Source organism: Mizuhopecten yessoensis, unplaced genomic scaffold (genome assembly GCF_002113885.1).
Source record: "Mizuhopecten yessoensis strain PY_sf001 unplaced genomic scaffold, ASM211388v2 scaffold715561, whole genome shotgun sequence".
Lineage (NCBI taxonomy): Eukaryota > Metazoa > Mollusca > Bivalvia > Pectinida > Pectinidae > Mizuhopecten > Mizuhopecten yessoensis.
Genome location: NW_018479678.1, coordinates 1,865 through 9,798, shown reverse-complemented (window position 1 = coordinate 9,798; position 7,934 = coordinate 1,865). Strand labels below are relative to the sequence as shown.

Here is a 7,934-nt window from a genome sequence, read left to right as displayed (position 1 = left end):
AACAATAACTTATATCATCATAACCATATCCAGTCAGTAAACAATAACTTATATCATCAAAATCATATCCAGTCAGTAAACAATAACTTACATCATCAAAATCATATCCAGTAAATTAACAATAACTTATATAGGAGGGGATTAAACTGTACTCGCTGGGGCAACGGATATAAACAACATGGAAGCCCAAAACATTCAGATACAAATTTCCGCGAACTTCAATGTAGTGAATTGGATAATATTTTAAAGTCAAAAGGTATCACCCACTCCAAAAAAGAAAAAATATGAGCTAGTCCACCTATGATAGCAATCAGACATGTTAAATATTATCCAGATATTGAAAAAGAGGACGAAGCTAAAGCTTCACAGGTGTGACGAACCGTCAGCGGTGTACAGAGTATCGTGTTACCTTTATGTAAATGAAACGTCAGAAAGCTTGTTTTGGACAAACAACTTTATTGGGATGTCATCAATAGATGCATTGGATGTGACCTCTATTCGTTATGAGTTTTATTTTTGTCGGTCCAAAATACGAGTTCCTAGAAGGAAAACTGACAAGGGTAAGCCTTACCAGCTACACTGCAATGACCACATCCATGACGTGTCGATGGCCGTATTTGGTACTGTAGGTGTATTTAAAACATGCAACACGGTATGGAAATCGACATGTATTCTAGGCCATTTTTGTCAAATAATAGTTCTGGAAATTAAAGAAATAATGACAGCTATCTTGGAATTCCGTTCAATGTCAAGAAACAGACATGTGTTTCAGGATTATCTTTATATACGTAGCTACATCACCGGATGGCTTTTTTGTATGTAAATGATGTAATACTGGTGTTCTAGAAATAAAGTGCATACTTGCCAACCTTTTTAAATTTCCATGAGGGATTTCCACACGCTCTAATTTATAAACATAAATAATTTTATATATCTCCCTTGAGAAAAATACCTGTTTAAACCTACTTTGAGTTGTTCATTCACAGGAATAGTTTAGCTAAATCACTTGTTGAAAAATTAAATTCTAGGCCCTCCTTCATGACATTCTTCTGCTCAACTTGGATTCTGCACTTAATTTGATCCCAATACTGTCTCAAGTGTTTACACTTGTCATTTTGATGATCTGACCTGATTTAAGTGTTTACACTTGTCATTTTGATGATCTGACCTGATTTAAGCGAATTACCAAGAAGCTAGGTTTGATGCTTGAGCATAAATACAGGCCCAGTAATATCTGTAATGTCGAGTATTTTTGTTTTCATTTTTGTTCAGATTACAAATAAAGTTATCTATATTGAAAGAATTCCATTTGATCCTGTAAAATGTCAAATTCTTTTCTCCAAGATATGACATTCTATGAAACCTTTCTTTTTCCTCTCAGCTCTATGCTGAATTTGAAACATTGAAAATACAAGAAAATATCTCAATTAAAAGTGACTTTTTTTCTATTTATTACATGTACATTTTAAAATAATATGATATGACACATCAAGCAATTAAAGTTTTACACATTATTTGATTATATCTGTGTAGGCTATATTGAATAACAATCATTCTTGTATTTCCATGATTTTGCACAAATTATAACAAATTAATATAACTTGTATACAAAATAAAGCATTCAAAGTGTGATGTATCTTGCAAGAACTACATGTGCTGGCCTGGGGGGCTCCTGAGCTGCTCGGTTTCTGTGTAATATAGCTCAGTTCAATTAATAACAAACAGTAGTGTCGGGGTATTTTAGATTGCCATGCTATTCTTAAATTTGTCTCTGGATGACTATTTAATCAGAGGATCTAAATTTCCGCACAAAATAAAAACCACCTTGAAAATAATGAGGACAATTGGCCGAAATATATCCCAAACGACACAGCCAGGAAAAAAAAAATTGCATCAAAACAAATTCCTCTGTTAAAGTCAGCTTCCTTGCAATTGACACTTCTGGTTTTACATGTCTATCTTGTTGACTGATCAGAAGCAATGACTTTTTTTGTGATAGTATCGTCTGAATGAAGTTGCTGTTTCAGGGTGTCATTCTCTTTCTTCAATCTTGCATTCTCTTCTGTTAGATTGGCACATGTTGTCTGGAAATAGCATACAATATTATATATGATGAAAAGGATTTATCAAAAAATATCAAAACCTACCAAAGCTAGCTGTGACCATTAATTACTCTGGAGTGGTTATTATTACAACATTATAAGTGTGATATCAAAAATTATGATGTCACAATCAATGGTTATGATGTCACAATCAATGGTTATGATGTCACAATCAATGGTTATGATGTCACAATCAATGGTTATGATGTCACAATCAATGGTAATGCTTATTTTGTTAGGAATAGCTGGTCAATGATATCTTTTCCTTTATCAAGAATCAACTTAATGTTTAAAGCAGAAATATACCAAAAAATAATTAGTAAATTTGTAAAAGTCAAAGAAAATATAAGTATAAGTATTGAACAGCATTCTGTTCAGTCTAATAGTGCTGAAAGATTTGCATTACAGTGTAAACAGTTCAGCCTGGAATGAGTATCTTTCAGTCTCATATGACAATAACTTATAAAAATAAGAACAAGAGAATGAGTATAATTTTGCTATAAAGCTGCAGTTTAAGTTGTAAAGACTACAAATATGCATTTGTTTAATTTCTTTTATATTTCTAATACCAAAACAAGGGATTGCTTCAGTTTTGACAAATAGTTCAAGTATATTACACTACAGTGACAGCTATTTAACATATGATTGTGTACTTAAAGTCATGGGTAACACACAGTTCAAGTAAAAGAGGAATCTATTGTGTCGAATACATATTGTAGATTCTGTCATGGATAACATTAGACTGCTTAATATTGAGCTGTTTAGTATCAATGTCTGTATTAAATTAACATACTTATCATACCTGCAAAGAACCTATTTTGTCCTGAAGCTCTGTTACTTGACCGTACTTCCTGGCTGGACCCACACATATATAAGGATGGTCCTGGGTATTGCCTGCATACTGATCAAGTTGTACATCTACAAAATTGTTCACAGATGTGTAGAATATCAAAATTATCACCAACCCATCCAGCGGTATTCATAAAGGTCTATTTTAAACACCATCTTGTATCAAATAAAGCATTTTAGGTAAGATGAGGTTCACCTTATTAGTAATAGAAAATGTCACATTGTTGTCAGGGAAGGCCCGGTAGGGGAACTAAGATAGATACTACTACAGGGTAGGGGGACTAAGATAGATACTACTACAGGGTAGGGGGACTAAGATAGATACTACTACAGGGTAGGGGGACTAAGATAGATACTACTACAGGGTAGGGGGACTAAGATAGATACTACTACAGGGTAGGGGGACTAAGATAGATACTACTACAGGGTAGGGGGACTAAGATAGATACTACTACAGGGTAGGGGGACTAAGATAGATACTACTACAGGGTAGGGGGACTAAGATAGATACTACTACAGGGTAGGGGGACTAAGATAGATACTACTACAGGGTAGGGGGACTAAGATAGATACTACTACAGGGTAGGGGGACTAAGATAGATACTACTACAGGGTAGGGGGACTAAGATAGATACTACTACAGGGTAGGGGGACTAAGATAGATACTACTACAGGGTAGGGGGACTAAGATAGATACTACTACAGGGTAGGGGGACTAAGATAGATACTACTACAGGGTAGGGGGACTAAGATAGATACTACTACAGGGTAGGGGGACTAAGATAGATACTACTACAGGGTAGGGGGACTAAGATAGATACTACTACAGGGTAGGGGGACTAAGATAGATACTACTACAGGGTAGGGGGACTAAGATAGATACTACTACAGGGTAGGGGGACTAAGATAGATACTACTACAGGGTAGGGGGACTAAGATAGATACTACTACAGGGTAGGGGGACTAAGATAGATACTACTACAGGGTAGGGGGACTAAGATAGATACTACTACAGGGTAGGGGGACTAAGATAGATACTACTACAGGGTAGGGGGACTAAGATAGATACTACTACAGGGTAGGGGGACTAAGATAGATACTACTACAGGGTAGGGGGACTAAGATAGATACTACTACAGGGTAGGGGGACTAAGATAGATACTACTACAGGGTAGGGGGACTAAGATAGATACTACTACAGGGTAGGGGGACTAAGATAGATACTACTACAGGGTAGGGGGACTAAGATAGATACTACTACAGGGTAGGGGGACTAAGATAGATACTACTACAGGGTAGGGGGACTAAGATAGATACTACTACAGGGTAGGGGGACTAAGATAGATACTACTACAGGGTAGGGGGACTAAGATAGATACTACTACAGGGTAGGGGGACTAAGATAGATACTACTACAGGGTAGGGGGACTAAGATAGATACTACTACAGGGTAGGGGGACTAAGATAGATACTACTACAGGGTAGGGGGACTAAGATAGATACTACTACAGGGTAGGGGGACTAAGATAGATACTACTACAGGGTAGGGGGACTAAGATAGATACTACTACAGGGTAGGGGGACTAAGATAGATACTACTACAGGGTAGGGGGACTAAGATAGATACTACTACAGGGTAGGGGGACTAAGATAGATACTACTACAGGGTAGGGGGACTAAGATAGATACTACTACAGGGTAGGGGGACTAAGATAGATACTACTACAGGGTAGGGGGACTAAGATAGATACTACTACAGGGTAGGGGGACTAAGATAGATACTACTACAGGGTAGGGGGACTAAGATAGATACTACTACAGGGTAGGGGGACTAAGATAGATACTACTACAGGGTAGGGGGACTAAGATAGATACTACTACAGGGTAGGGGGACTAAGATAGATACTACTACAGGGTAGGGGGACTAAGATAGATACTACTACAGGGTAGGGGGACTAAGATAGATACTACTACAGGGTAGGGGGACTAAGATAGATACTACTACAGGGTAGGGGGACTAAGATAGATACTACTACAGGGTAGGGGGACTAAGATAGATACTACTACAGGGTAGGGGGACTAAGATAGATACTACTACAGGGTAGGGGGACTAAGATAGATACTACTACAGGGTAGGGGGACTAAGATAGATACTACTACAGGGTAGGGGGACTAAGATAGATACTACTACAGGGTAGGGGGACTAAGATAGATACTACTACAGGGTAGGGGGACTAAGATAGATACTACTACAGGGTAGGGGGACTAAGATAGATACTACTACAGGGTAGGGGGACTAAGATAGATACTACTACAGGGTAGGGGGACTAAGATAGATACTACTACAGGGTAGGGGGACTAAGATAGATACTACTACAGGGTAGGGGGACTAAGATAGATACTACTACAGGGTAGGGGGACTAAGATAGATACTACTACAGGGTAGGGGGACTAAGATAGATACTACTACAGGGTAGGGGGACTAAGATAGATACTACTACAGGGTAGGGGGACTAAGATAGATACTACTACAGGGTAGGGGGACTAAGATAGATACTACTACAGGGTAGGGGGACTAAGATAGATACTACTACAGGGTAGGGGGACTAAGATAGATACTACTACAGGGTAGGGGGACTAAGATAGATACTACTACAGGGTAGGGGGACTAAGATAGATACTACTACAGGGTAGGGGGACTAAGATAGATACTACTACAGGGTAGGGGGACTAAGATAGATACTACTACAGGGTAGGGGGACTAAGATAGATACTACTACAGGGTAGGGGGACTAAGATAGATACTACTACAGGGTAGGGGGACTAAGATAGATACTACTACAGGGTAGGGGGACTAAGATAGATACTACTACAGGGTAGGGGGACTAAGATAGATACTACTACAGGGTAGGGGGACTAAGATAGATACTACTACAGGGTAGGGGGACTAAGATAGATACTACTACAGGGTAGGGGGACTAAGATAGATACTACTACAGGGTAGGGGGACTAAGATAGATACTACTACAGGGTAGGGGGACTAAGATAGATACTACTACAGGGTAGGGGGACTAAGATAGATACTACTACAGGGTAGGGGGACTAAGATAGATACTACTACAGGGTAGGGGGACTAAGATAGATACTACTACAGGGTAGGGGGACTAAGATAGATACTACTACAGGGTAGGGGGACTAAGATAGATACTACTACAGGGTAGGGGGACTAAGATAGATACTACTACAGGGTAGGGGGACTAAGATAGATACTACTACAGGGTAGGGGGACTAAGATAGATACTACTACAGGGTAGGGGGACTAAGATAGATACTACTACAGGGTAGGGGGACTAAGATAGATACTACTACAGGGTAGGGGGACTAAGATAGATACTACTACAGGGTAGGGGGACTAAGATAGATACTACTACAGGGTAGGGGGACTAAGATAGATACTACTACAGGGTAGGGGGACTAAGATAGATACTACTACAGGGTAGGGGGACTAAGATAGATACTACTACAGGGTAGGGGGACTAAGATAGATACTACTACAGGGTAGGGGGACTAAGATAGATACTACTACAGGGTAGGGGGACTAAGATAGATACTACTACAGGGTAGGGGGACTAAGATAGATACTACTACAGGGTAGGGGGACTAAGATAGATACTACTACAGGGTAGGGGGACTAAGATAGATACTACTACAGGGTAGGGGGACTAAGATAGATACTACTACAGGCTAGGGGGACTAAGATAGATACTACTACAGGCTAGGGGGACTAAGATAGATACTACTACAGGCTAGGGGGACTAAGATAGATACTACTACATGTACCAGCACTCACTATAATTATAAGTTTGCTTTTTATCAGTTTATTATATTAAATATTTACAAGTTTTGATTTATCAACACTACAAATAATTTCATAAAAATGGTTATTTTGTAATGAATTATTACCTAAACCAATGCCGGCACCTGCTGTATAAGTGTGTGTGTCACTGAATTCCACCACCCCGGCAACATAGGGGCTTATAGCACACGTCGGATTTGTCACTGGTTAGCTTAACGAGTCTCATCCTCTTCCTTGGAACGGCCGGATCATGCTGGATTACATGTTCCAAGGGTTTACACAACCTATTTCTGATAGAACTTTCAATGTTCAGAGACTTTTTTTCCTTGAAGTCATTGCAATCGAAAATAGTGGGGAACGGGTTTTCAATACTGGGTTGCCCATCAACGAAATGCTTCGAACACACAACGTAATGTCTGATGTCTGCATAGAGACTTTTACCTAATTTATTGGCGATATGTTTCTCTAAGCTGTCTCTCATTACAAGTTGCAACCATTTTTTCCTGACACAGTTTACCTTTGGAATTTGGGAAAATGTTGTGTCCGGGTCATGATTTCTGGCCGATTGTTTTGCCCCCGTATCCTCGCATTCTCTCGCGAGACTTGTGCATTTTCCAGCAAGAACTCTTCGAAGGGGAGTAACTCGTGGATGGTCGCGATAACAAGTATTAGTAAACAGTAAGGGTTAGAGTTAGTCAGTAAACATCTATGAAGTGAAGTTCTACAGTATATATTCACCTGTTTGATGGCCAGGTGAAGTTCTACAGTATATACTCACCTGTTTGCTGGCCAGGTGAAGTTCTACAGTATATACTCACCTGTTTGATGGCCAGGTGAAGTTCTACAGTATATACTCGCCTGTTTGCTGGCCAGGTTAAGTTCTACAGTATATACTCACCTGTTTCCTGGCCAGGTGAAGTTATACAGTATATACTCACCTGTTTGCTGTCCAGGTGAAGTTCTACAGTATATACCCACCTGTTTGCTGGCCAGGTGAAGTTCTACAGTATATACTCAACTGTTTCCTGACCAGGTGAAGTTCTACAGTATATACTCACCTGTTTGCTGGCCAGGTGAAGTTCTACAGTATATACTCACCTGTTTGCTGGCCAGGTGAAGTTCTACAG

The 7,934-nt window shown here is 39.6% G+C and overlaps 1 protein-coding gene across 1 annotated transcript in view; it reads right to left on the bottom strand.

Annotated features, from left to right (window-relative positions):
- LOC110441132 (putative uncharacterized protein DDB_G0271606) overlaps positions 1-7,934 on the bottom strand; it is a 17,802-nt gene that overhangs the window by 8,822 nt on the left and 1,046 nt on the right. The window lies entirely within an intron of this gene.